Here is a 12576-nt window from a genome sequence, read left to right as displayed (position 1 = left end):
CTTTGCATCTCCCCGCCCCCTTTCGTACTTGTCTGTTTTCTCTGTTGTTCTTGTCCCATTGTTTGTCATGCTCATATACCTATTCAAAAATTCTAAAATTCATATATTTAGTCGTCATTGTCATACTTGGCTGTCATATATTTTAACTGTTATTTTTAAACTGTTAAAAGTCTCTTATCATAATTTTGCCTCAAAATATCCGCCGTTAAGTTTATATGCCTTGTATGCTTTCTGCTTAATATAAAACATTTCTCAAACAAAAAAAAAACAAAAAAGATGCACATTGCCAAAAGAATGAGAATTCCGATTGTGGGAGCAATACAGGTTAAAAAGTAATACACGTCACAATCAAGTAATGTTGAGCCATGCAAAAACAGTGGGGCAGACAACGTGTTAAAGTGAATCCAGTGGCTGGTCGGTTGTTAGGTTTATTTGGAACGTTAGCAGATGCGGAATTCTTATTTCCCTTTAACTTTTACTAAAATAATGAACCACAAAAAAGCAAGCCATTAAAAATTGTTTAGACTGCTCTTAATTGTACCCTAAAATCTGTCAGATTTAAACTCTTTTTAAACTGGGGGAAATATGGCGCTAGGAGCATGGCAGTAATACTTGTATGCATTTCACAAACTCTATGGAAGAAGAGGCATCTTCTGTCTTTTCTGCGTGAAACAGGGAGTCTATCGAGCATGGGGTTGGTATAGGTCATGCCTCATTTAGACCTATGTTGGCCTGCACAGTAAGCCATCTTTCGACTCTAGAGCGTGGCCCCATACACCTCAGTTAACTGTGCCTCTCAAATTAGGCGTGTGTGTGTCTGCAGCGTCTTCTATGGTATTGTACAATATACAATGCTTCTTTTTGATAACTTGACTTTGACAGTACATTGGCATGGGGAGCATGGCTTGTCCACCGAGCAGCACAGGGCACTCCTAGCATTGGAATCACATTCAGCCATTATAATCTTGCTGCAAGGATGTCATTCATTATTCCAAATTACATTGTTTTAAATTGATTAGTTGCTTGATTTGATCACCTTTTTCTTCATGCATTTCTTTATTTCAGACTTGAAAGGATCCATCCTGTCACACTGCGGTCACTGCAGGGTGCGGTCACTGCAGGCTCCGGTGTTACAGGATATTGGTATAGGCAGGAATACTGAGTTGACATCTCATTGGGTCTTTACGAACCAATGCACTGGGATTGAAATCGAACCCTGCTATTTCCACTTTGACCTTTTGATGGTAATAAGTATTCTTATTGATAGTAAACAGCTTCTCCTGCCCATTTGCGCCACTTATTTAGAGGCGCTCGTCCTGTGCATAACTCAAATTGTGATTTGCAACTGTTTACCTCCCGGCGCCAGGGGAGGATTGAAAATGTGCCAAGTGCAGAAATGCTCCCAACCCTAGGGGCATTGCATCTGTGTCCACGCCTGACGTGTGCTCCAACAGCTCAGCCTTCGTCTCAGCATATCCCAATGAGGGGTGCTCGGCTGCTCCAGCAATGGCGCTGTTGGGAGCTGGGGCGCGGGTGCCACAGTCCTTCGAATATGCAACTTCAAACAAACGCTAAAGCAATATAGTGAAAGGTTGTAGGCTCGTCTGCAGGGCTCATTTCTACATAAACCTTCAGACAGCCCTTCAGAGGGACCTGGCTACACCAGCCACTTCTGCTTTTTGGATTCCCTCATTATTTATTTTTATTTTTTTAGATGTCTGGATAGGGACTAACCATCTTGCTCTGTTCTTGCACCAATATTTATGCTAGATACCGTGCCACTATGCCCATCTGGTCTTGTGCAGAAGAGATGTGACCAAGCAGGTGGGACCAAGCCTGATTTGCATATGGCCTTTCCTGGTATTACTGGATATCGATACAATTAATTTCGTTATGCACACAACATAGTACCAGCTATTCTCAAAACAAACCGGTACGTGGATCTCGCCTAACTCCCGGCTTCCACCTTGCATACCCGGTATAGGGCTTTGTGTTGTGTTTGGTCAGTGCCCTTAAGCCTCCGGGTCAGTGGCCACGCTATATAAATTATAAATAAATAAATAAAGCTGCTGTAAAATACACTATCTCACTTGCATATGTAAGAATAATGTATCATTATTAGTACCTAAAACCTAATGCTTTTTAGGACATGTTTGTGTGAGTTTGGGCAGTAAATTGCACAGTTTGAAAGCCATTTTCCCATACATTTCGCGGGGGATAAAATACTTGCTGCACTCGCTTATTTTGTAAATTCGCCATGCTAAATTTGCGCCTGGCCACCTTTCAAAGTCACCAGTCGCCTCTGTCCAATTGCTGCTCGAGCTGCACCTGGCTGGTTTTCCACCAGCGAGCTTAAAGTCCATTCTATCTCGTTCTACACTTTGGTTTTGCGCTCTGTTTTACACATAAACAAAACTGCATGGATTAGACCCAACTCCACATATGTGCTTACGTTAGCAGTCCCCTTCATGATATTACCACTTCCAGTAAAATCACGCCCTAGGTGTTTGTTGATGGTCACACCCTTGATGGCATGAAGGTCGTGGCATTCCGCTTGCTCAGAAAAAGAATGATATGAAAAATGAACCTCTAGGGTGGGACGGGAGGATAGATCAGGTTTGGCTTGGAAGCAAGACAATGCAGAGCAACATAGGTGCGAATCCCGCCCCGCACATTATCAAAGATCAATTAAGACTCCACTAACTCCTTCCACAGAAGACTTGAGGTGCCGCTGACCAATGAGTACAAAAGACTGCAAAAACCCTACTGTTTTTTTAGCTTCCTTTACTCACCACTCAAACCCAAAACAATGGCATTTATTTCCATGATAGAGACAACCCGGGCCTCCGAGCACTTTCATACTCGGTGCCCCTGAGTAGCAGGTATTTAAAGAGAGTGATTGTGCATGGACGGCCATTCGGTGTGATGGTAGCCAGAGGTGTGGAAGGATCTGGGTAAGTTGAACAGAGTGTGTCTCGCAGAGTTGGAGGCTTTAATGAGAGCTTGCAAGAAGAGTGGTAAACAAAGCCAAAGGCTCATGCAGTAGTTCAGGTTTTGGAGATAAAACGTTAAGATGAGCAGTGTGTGAGGCCTGGGCAGATACTCCCAATGTTGATGATCCTGGGTTTCTAGCTGCAGTAGTGGTGCCCCTAATGAACTGGGAAACATTCCAGTTGATGTCGATGAGAATCCAAAAGTTCTGAGCCATGAGTAGGGGGTGAGGAAGTCAAGGAGGAAAGAGATGGGAGAGGGTAGAGTGGCTTGGTATGGAAGGCAGGGGGGCAGATTGAAACATTGAGCATGAGGCAGCAGAGAAACAGCCAATGGCAGAGGACGTTTAGGCCGTTCAGTGATTGCAGATGGTTTGGGGTTAAGAGATTGAAGGGATGAAGGAGGGGTTCTACATGTTTTCATCCCATTCAATTTAAAGGTGACCTTCTTTCTCATCCAGAATACACTGTAGACTGTTGCATTGTGGGTCTCTAGTCTCCTGCTTGCTCATCTCCCATGTATTGTGTGCACTGTATTTGCCCTGTACAATGACAATCGTTCGTCTGTATGCCTTTTTTCTTTTATTACTCACGACGCATGGTACGGTCATTTTTGGCTACTGCCTCCATTCTTTTCTGCTAACAGTTTGGCCCCCAAAGTACTGTCACTCGCCTTCCTCTTGCCTCCTCTTTCTTCTTGTTTGCTAGGAAGTGCCCTACCCTTACCCCTTTTGACTTTTTCTTTCGTGTTGGCAGGGGGCAAACCCACAATTCCCATCCATGTCTCCACCCCTTTATGATATGATATGATATGATATGGCATTTATGCAGGAGGGGGGGTAGGGTGAGCGGAGAAGTGCATCTTCTCCTTTATCTTCCTTACTCACCTCCTCTGCCCCACACTCTCAGCACCTTTCTATATTCCTTTGTCTGAGTTTTCCTCTCATTTTCCAGAGGACACCCCAGCAACCCTATAGCCTTCCTCTGCCTCTTGCCCGTCCCTTCCTGCTTTCTTGTTGCGTTTAAACCCACAACATCGAAATGTGCCACTTTGTAAAGGTTTCCACGTTGTAATGTTATGTAAACATTCTGCTAATTTTAACAACTGATTGTGAAAAGGATGGGAAGGAGAAGATCTGGGTATCGCCAGCAGAGGCGTGAAGGTTAAAGCCAAAGGAAGATATGAGTTAGCAAGGGAGGAGGAGCAAAGGGTTGAGAGGAGAGGGCCAATAAATGATCCTTGAGGAACACGCACAAAGAGTGGTGCTGGGGAGGAGGTGCTACAGTCCCATGATATAGAGAAAGAGCAATCAGAGAGAGAGGAGGACGTCCAGTGTATTATGGAATCCTTGAAGCATAAGAGGGAAAGGGTTTGCAGTTGAGAAGGATAATCCACAGTGTCAAAGGCAGCGGTGGAAAGGTCTAGAATGTTTAGAATGGAAGAGGTGAGCGTGGCAGGCAGTGGTAATAGAATTCGTGACATGGATAAAAGTAGTCTCATTGGATTTGTTGGCCAAGAATACAGATTGGAGTGGGACAGCAAGTAAGTGCACCCTGAGATAGTTGACTTTGCAGTGAATGCCAATCCCCTCAATGATTTTAAAGTTGGGAGAGACGGGTCTGTTAAGAGAGGTGGTTTTGGTCAGCACATGGTTTCTTTGGGAGAGATATGGCTGTGGCTGTTTTGCAACAGGGGATTCCTACCCAGCACAGTTAGTCATTAAGGACCACGTGAGATTTATCACCAAACATCTGTAGGGCCACCTGATGAGAAACCATGGCTCAGAGTAAAGGTGTATGTACTGTGAGAAACTAAAAAGCATGACACAGCAGCACCCATATTTACTTGGGCCCCAAATACTCACCTATTACATTACATGTTACATTTACTATGAAGATGATAAAAGCCCATCACGTTTTTCCCCACCACAGCACTTACAAATTTGTAGTTTGGTGATATGCTCGCTCCCCATCTGCAAAACAATTACACAACGACTTCAAGGCTCTCTGCTTGGCCATGAAGCTTGCCAAGCTATTTAAGGACACCACAGTGCACCTGTGGAGCCTATACCTCCAACCGTTGACTTATTGCCCTCAGGTTTGCTAACTAAATGCCGGCTAGCCATCGAACAGTCGAAGTATAACAGTTTTGATGGTAGAGTTCTACACTATCAGGGCTTATCCCGCTGACACCTCCTTGCACCTCCCCTTCATTTTGAAACAGGTGTTCTGAAGCGCTCTGAAGACCTACATGCTAAAATCCACCTAGGACCCTTAAGCCATTGTTCTCATCTCTACACTACCCCACTACCCCTGCTACAAGGTGGTTTGTAGTGCTCCACAAAAACATTAAATAGGTAAATAACATGGAATGCATTGTTAGAAATAACGTTTATGTCATTTGGTTGGGGCTCGAGGAAATGGGGGGTCTCACAACAAGGTAGAAGCCCACTTCTATACACCATTAATATAATTCTGTACAAAAATATATAAAGAGAAATGGCAAAAGAATGAGTTAGCCATACCTATGAAAGAAGGCATCTTCTTCTTGATTTGTGACATTGAGGATAGCGCCCCCACTATGGTACACCAGAGCACTGCATGGGAGCCTCTTAGGTCGCACACAGAACCACCGCTCGCCAGTTCCCGGGTCACGATATTCACACACAGGCTTGTTCCGGATCTCTATGTTGCACTGCATCGTGTCAGTGGTTCCGTTCCTATGGAAATAGCCTCTAAAGTCAAATTGTTCTGGCCGTGTGTCCCTCAACTTCTTAAGGATATCAACAGCCTCGCTGGAATGGATGAGCTGGATGTAGATGTCCACGTCTCCTGCCCACAGCAGCCGGAAGGTGAATGTGTATGTTCCATTGCAGTGGTCCTTCACAGACCCAGTCACCCCGGCCTCTAGCTGCCGAGAATGGAGCTTAGCTCTGAAGAAGTCTCCACCATAGGACTTTGGTTGCTTCCTGTGGTCTCTAGTAGTGAGCAACACCTCCATGATCTCCCCCACAGAGTAGTTGTCTTTGGGGTTTAGGATGTGGTAGTCACAATTCTGGGGGCTTGTAGATGACATGAAGCTGACATTCCCTGAGGGTCCTGGCCAGGCTATCAGCTCCTTTATGGTCTTCACTTCCTCTTCATCAGAGGATGGGCTTGCAACAAAGGGAGGAGGCATGGTAGATGACGTCCTCCAGCTGTACATTCCGTGACAAGGTGGTAACAGAGCTTTCCTGTCCGAGATCAGGAACGGTGGAAACATCTGCAGTTGAGGGTTAGACAAGAAAATACAGACTGAGCAAGAAAAATGTGTTGGTACTTACAAGGATCCTCTAAATATGATCGAAATCTAAATATGATTTTGGAATTGGTGAGGCATTATTTTCACCATTAGAAGGCTGCAAGGATAATCCACAGTGTCAAAGGCAGCAGAAAGGTCTAGAATGATGAGAATGGAAGAGAAGTGAGAGTGGCAGGCAGGGGTAATAGTATTATCTAGAGCTAAGGCTATAGGAATGTTATTAGCAAGTAAGATAACAGAATAATATTGTTTGCTCTTATACCTATAATGGTTGCAAAATGACCAAAGAGTGGGGTGGGGTAGTAAAGAAGAAAGGAAAGAGCAGAGGGAAAGCGTAGAACAGAAAAGGGAACAGGGCTATGTGAAACGACTTGTATTTATGTTTCATATTTCTTCCATTAGACAACATGCCATTCTAATAATTTAACCCATATGCTATCATATCAACAAATAACTCAAAGTGACTTAATAATGTTCATGGTAAGGTCTGGGTTAGAAAATAACAGAAGGCTATACCTAAATGGCCGAATGTTAAACTCTAACAAGAATGAGCACTGTTCTTAATGTTCAGGCCCTTGTTCAGTCTTTCTGAGCCGAAATTACAGAAAACTACTCACTGCATGACTCATCTAGCAATTTATTTTCAAACAAATCATGGAGCTTGGATTGGATACTCTTAGAAAAGTCCGTGGGCTGTTTATTAAGGGTGCAGTGAAGATCATTTCTCCAAATGTTATGACATTTCTAGGTGCTACTTCTTGATGCATAGCAAACTTGTTCAAGATTCACCAATGTGGTCTGTTATGCAATTCAGTTTTCTACTCTAGGTGTGTTTGCCGCTTTAGAGACTGAAAACTCTTGTTGGCGCACGTGAGGAGGCACGCTAGCGCATTTCATCACTTGCGCCAAATAAAGGAGCAGCTCTATCCACAAAAGACATCTGAACGAGCGCCTCTTAGATGTACTTATTCAGATGCTTTTTTTCATCCCATGCAAAACAGGAGGCGTTTCTGCACATTTAAAAGCAGGTGCCGAATTCACTAATGGAACGCACTTTTAAGTGCAAGATATGAGAATCATCTGCCTGCGCCTGCTGGGAACAGGCCCATGGGGCAGCACAAATCATGCAGGGGTCATTGCTGACTCCATCATGATTCTTTCTTTAAGTGTGACAGCCGTGTTTAAACGGTGACTGTCACACTTGCATTTCCATCCCCCAAAAAGGCATGGAAATGCTTTTCTTTTACAAGCATTTCAGAGAGGGACTCTTTAAGGCCTCTGTCTCTTTGACATGCGCTCCCAGCACCAATGTGGTTGCTAGGATCCTGTCATACAATAATTTTGGGATGAAAGGGGGCTGAACAGCACAACTTTGCACTACTGTCCAGCCCCTCCTGTAATGCGCAGGTCACCTTTGAGAATAAGGTGACCTGTACAATTCTAAAAGCAGTGTAACAAAAAGAGCGGATACTAAGAATAAGATCAGACGGGTAAGTTTTCCAAGTCCTATAGACTAATTCATCGTTTGTCAAAAGAACATGAAATGGAGGAAAGGTAGCAACAATAAACAACATTTCGTTAATATAAAAACGTACATGTTTCATCATTAGGTCAAGAGGAGGTTGCACAAACTATGCAATCCTGTGAAACCTATTCTATTTTACAATAAATGTGAAATCAGAATTCTGAATTACAAACCTTTCAGAAATACAGCAGCCCCGGAGCAGAGACTTAAAAAAGCAAGAGTTGAGAAAATAGGTATTGTGCTACACTATCTCCCCAATTATAATGTATGTGTTTCTCTATAGACAGTTCAGGTGAGCACATACAGTGCCTCAGTGTTCTGAAACCTAAAAGGAGATCAGCTGTAAGATAGCCCTGCAAGTTATATGCTCTTTCCAGACAGCAGTATTCATCATTCATCCTGCAGGACACAAGCTCTAATCGAAGCAGGGCCAACTGTGCACTTCATCGTTCGGGGGTTGATAACCTGAGTGCCATTAATTTGGTTGATAAGGATACCTGTTACAAGAGCACTTGACAAGGGAAAGAATCTGGTATGAAGATCCTTATAGAGAAATGATTTTCTTCAAGATTAGAAACATGAGAGTATTCTGGAATGTCAGCTGATAAAGCAAGAGTTTGAGCTTGATCCTCTGGCTCTCCCCAAACTAAAGATTTCCCTAGAGATATATGACTGTTGTAAATCCTAAAAAGAAGATTGAACTGAGGGAGGACCCTACCCCAAAGAAAGACAAACAAATAAAGCCTGACCCTGCGGCTGAGATAGAGGAAGATATCCCTGACTCGAAGGACATGTACACCTGGCTCCTTAAGGTCACCCAAGATGTGCAGGCATGAAGATATTAGTAACTGAACTCTGATGAGGTATCTAATGTACAGAAGAAAACAGAGGACCTAACTGGCGAGATATGGCTTGATCTTCAGGGCTTACAATAAGATGAAGAAGAAACTGACTAAGGTACATGGTTGCAATACTGATTTAGATCTGAGAAGCAGATGCTTCAACCTGTGCATGATGGTTATTGCAGAGTCAAGGGAGGCAGAGGGGTTGTTATACAGGAACTGTCTGAAATTTCCAGCACCGTGATGATCAGCCTTTCTGAGCTCGACTTTCCTACAGAGATGTGAAGATTCAATAAGAGATGCAATACCAGATGATTAGAGTTTCCTGTTTTCAGATTTTATGTTTTTTTTTCAATTCTGGTGGTGTTCTTTGTGTGTTTTCGAAAATTTCTAAAAAAATCAGTTATCAGTGCTTACCCAGTGCTTCTCTCAAAATAAATCTTGGATAACTGTGTTTTTCCAGTGTAGACAAAATGTTATCTTTAATTGCAGCCTGTATAGTAAGAATAATTCTTTTGATGTCAACAAAATTACAGATTATGCAGATGCAGCCCTTGTTATCGATTGGCAACCAAGAACTAAGGAGTCTGTCCTTTGTCAAGATGTCCAAAGCAAAATATATGTCCTTTGTCCGAAATCCTATTCTGATCTCACACTCTAAAACAAGCTCTAAGCTGCAAAGGATATTGTCTCTGGTTCTCAAAGTGTGCAAATGCTCAAATTAAGATATACATCCAACCAAAAAGTTCCAAGTGGACAATGTTCACAATTCCCGGTAATGACTCCCTCCCCAGATTCCTTTTAACAAATATGAAAAGTTAAAAGACAAAAGAATGAATGAAAGTTCACTCTCTCCCCTTGGTATGTTCACAGTTCCCGGGAATGGCTCCTGTCCCCAGACTTCTTTTCACATTTAAGACAGTTCAGTATCCAAATGGCATGTGTCCTCCTTGCCTTTCTCTTTTTACTGTATTACCCCCTGGGTGCGGGACGCAGACTCACAGGTCACCTGGTCTACTCCCCTGATTGCCACCTTGACAACAACTCAAAACCTCAAGGTCATTGATATTCCTTGAGACTCTCTTCTTACGAGTCACTGTATTACACACACATTAGTTTGCCTGTTATACGATCCTGCCAGGTCTTGGATGCAGTCTGTTTCTCCACCTTGACAACAACTCTCAATCTCGAGGGCATGGATCTTCCTTCAGATTCTCTTCTTACTGTATTACACACACTAAACTTTGCCTGGTATACTCTCCTGCCAGCAATTCTATGCAGTCTGTGAAATACTTGGCGCGCAGTCTCTTTCAAACACTTGGCTTTGCCTGGTATACATCCTGCCAGGACTTCCATGTAGTCACGTTCAAACATTTACTCCGAAAGAAGTGCAAAATATCATTCTAGGCCTAAAACCATCAATTTGTCAGGGAGACATCTGTCCTGCTTCAGTCATTAAGGAAGGCACCAAAGACTTGGCCCCTTTCATTGCTGCTGTGATTAACTCCTCGTTCAATAATGGCTTGGCCCCCAATAACCTCAGGGAGGCTTGGGTCATGCCCCTCCTTAAAAAACTTAACTTAGACCCTAACATATCGACCAATAGGCCCATCACAACTGAACCCTTCCTCTTAAAAATTCTAGATAGAGTGGCCTATCTCCAAATTCAATAACATTTGAAAGATAACAACTTACTAGGTCTTTGCCAATCTGGTTTCAGACTTAGACACGGTACAGAAACAGCCCTCTTTGACTTAAAAATCCAAACGGATGAAGCCAAAGATAGCAATTGGGCCATCCTTCTGCTTTTGGACCACTCAACTGCGTTTGATCTGTTTGATCACCAGATCCTCACAGAACATTTGACCACAGCCGCTGCCTTCTCCACAAATGCTGCTAAATGGATCCAGTAATTTCTCTCTAACCGGACAACTAGGGTCTTTGGACCCTCAGCCGATCCAGTCCCCATCCATTGTGGAGTACCACAGGGCTAATGTGTCTCCGATGCTTTATAATATCTTCACAAAACTCCTCTTTGATCGTCTGGATAACATGGGTGTCACCTACACAAACTATGCAGATGACACCCAGGTTCTCATTACGTTGACTGGTTTTATGTAAATTACTCCAAATGGATAAACGACATCTACCTTGAAATCCAGGCTTGGGTGGCCGCTCAAAGTCTGTGGCCCTCATTTACATATACTGGCGCTAAATCATGGCGCTATTAGCACCATGGTTGGTGCCGGTATTGTAACGAGTCTGCCAATGTTCAATGGGGAGTTACCACCCCATTCCAAGGTTGGCGGGGCGATAATTCCCCATTGAACATTGGCCTTTCCCCATTCCCATTTTTGCCCCATAGGTCTCAATGGGACTGGGGAAGGCGCTAAGTACGGTACCGCAAATTGAGGTACTGTACTTAGCACCAATGTCCCTTTGTGGGTCCCTACTTCATCGGCTGGTCTATACCAGCCGTTCAGGTCGGGTCCCGCAAAGGGACCTCGTAGTAAGGCGCTAAGTGTTTAGCGGTGCTGCAGCCTTTTACGGCGCCGTTAAACACTTAGCGCCAGGGTCCTAATGAGGGCCATGTCTTAATGATGACAAGACGGAGCACCTGATCATTGGCACACAAGCTCGCTTAAACAAACTTGACATACAGTACACCTCCTTCAATATTGACGGGATCACTATCGAAGTGGCCAAGGAGGTCAAAACCTTGGTCGTCTATCTTGACTCGATGCTCTCACTTAAGAAACAAGTGAACCCCACTTCCTCAACAACAGCTTATACCAATCGATTGATTAACGCCTGCAAAGCATACTTATCCACCAACAGCTGCATCAGGCTAGTCAGGGCACTAGTCCTATCGAAGCTAGATTACTGCAATACTCTCTTCCTAGGATCCTCAGAACACAATCTTAATAGACTGCAGGTCCTACAGAATAATGCATTGAGATCAGCATTAAACATACCTCGATCCAACCGTACCTAATACATTAGACGGGACGCCCACTGGCTCCCGGTGCGCGACAGGATCTCCTTGTCATTCCCCATAAAGGCTTGTCAAATTGCACCCCAAAATATCTGGCTGAAAATTTCTCTAGAAACCAACCAGCCAGACCTACCAGATCATTCTACTCGCACTGCCTTAACATCCCGAGGTTCAAATTAAAAAGTGCGGGAGTAGCCAGCTTCCCAGACTTTGCCGCCAAAAGTTGGAATTCTCTACCCCTCACTATCTGAGCTGAACCGTCCTTCTGGGCCTTCAGAGCCCAACTAAAAAATGGGCCCTTTGACATGAAACATTAACAGGCCATAAGTAATTCACTACCCCCATACACGGTTACCTTGCATTTAACTCATACCACCATGTATTTTGTTTTACTGTACTTCATGCACTGTCAACTAAACTGTAACCACTGTCAACTCCTCTACTCATTTATATCTAGCTTTCAGATAGTCTGCGATCACGTAACCTTCTTGTCGACAAGCGCCTCTGTCCTATGTACCATTTATGTATGTTTTTGTAAAGCTGTCACAAATCACAGCACCCAATTACCTCAGGGTTAGGTGTGCTCTATAAATAATAAACTAAGCTAAACTAATTTAGCCTTGCCGCATATACTCTCCTGCCAGGACTTGTATGCCGTTACTTTTCCTTTTGCCCATAAAATGATATTTTCCCAATATTGCCTTATCAACTCTTGTTTACCAAAGTTCGCTTCAGTATTCGCTTTTGTATTCACTTTGTTTTCTCCTCTTAGATATGGGTTTAGCAACCCATTTGTGGCATGGTTTACAAATAGTTAAACTCTTCACAGGCTTCACATTGCATCTCTTGCGTTACTTTCATGAAGTGGCAGACACTTTCAGGCAACCCGATAATCCGTTCTTCTTCCCTGGGCCTGCCGGGTG

At 43.7% G+C, this 12576-nt stretch overlaps 1 pseudogene; it reads right to left on the bottom strand.

Annotated features, from left to right (window-relative positions):
* Window positions 1–6195, bottom strand: part of LOC138472326 (NXPE family member 3-like) — a 206656-nt pseudogene extending 200461 nt beyond the window's left edge.
* Window positions 6196–12576: the final 6381 nt, after the last annotated feature.

This window comes from Ambystoma mexicanum, chromosome 1p (genome assembly GCF_040938575.1).
Source record: "Ambystoma mexicanum isolate Mex_15411 chromosome 1p, UKY_AmexF1_1, whole genome shotgun sequence".
In the NCBI taxonomy this organism is placed as follows: domain Eukaryota; kingdom Metazoa; phylum Chordata; class Amphibia; order Caudata; family Ambystomatidae; genus Ambystoma; species Ambystoma mexicanum.
The sequence above is the reverse complement of the archived record's forward strand: the minus strand, read 5'-3'. Positions and strand labels throughout refer to the sequence as shown.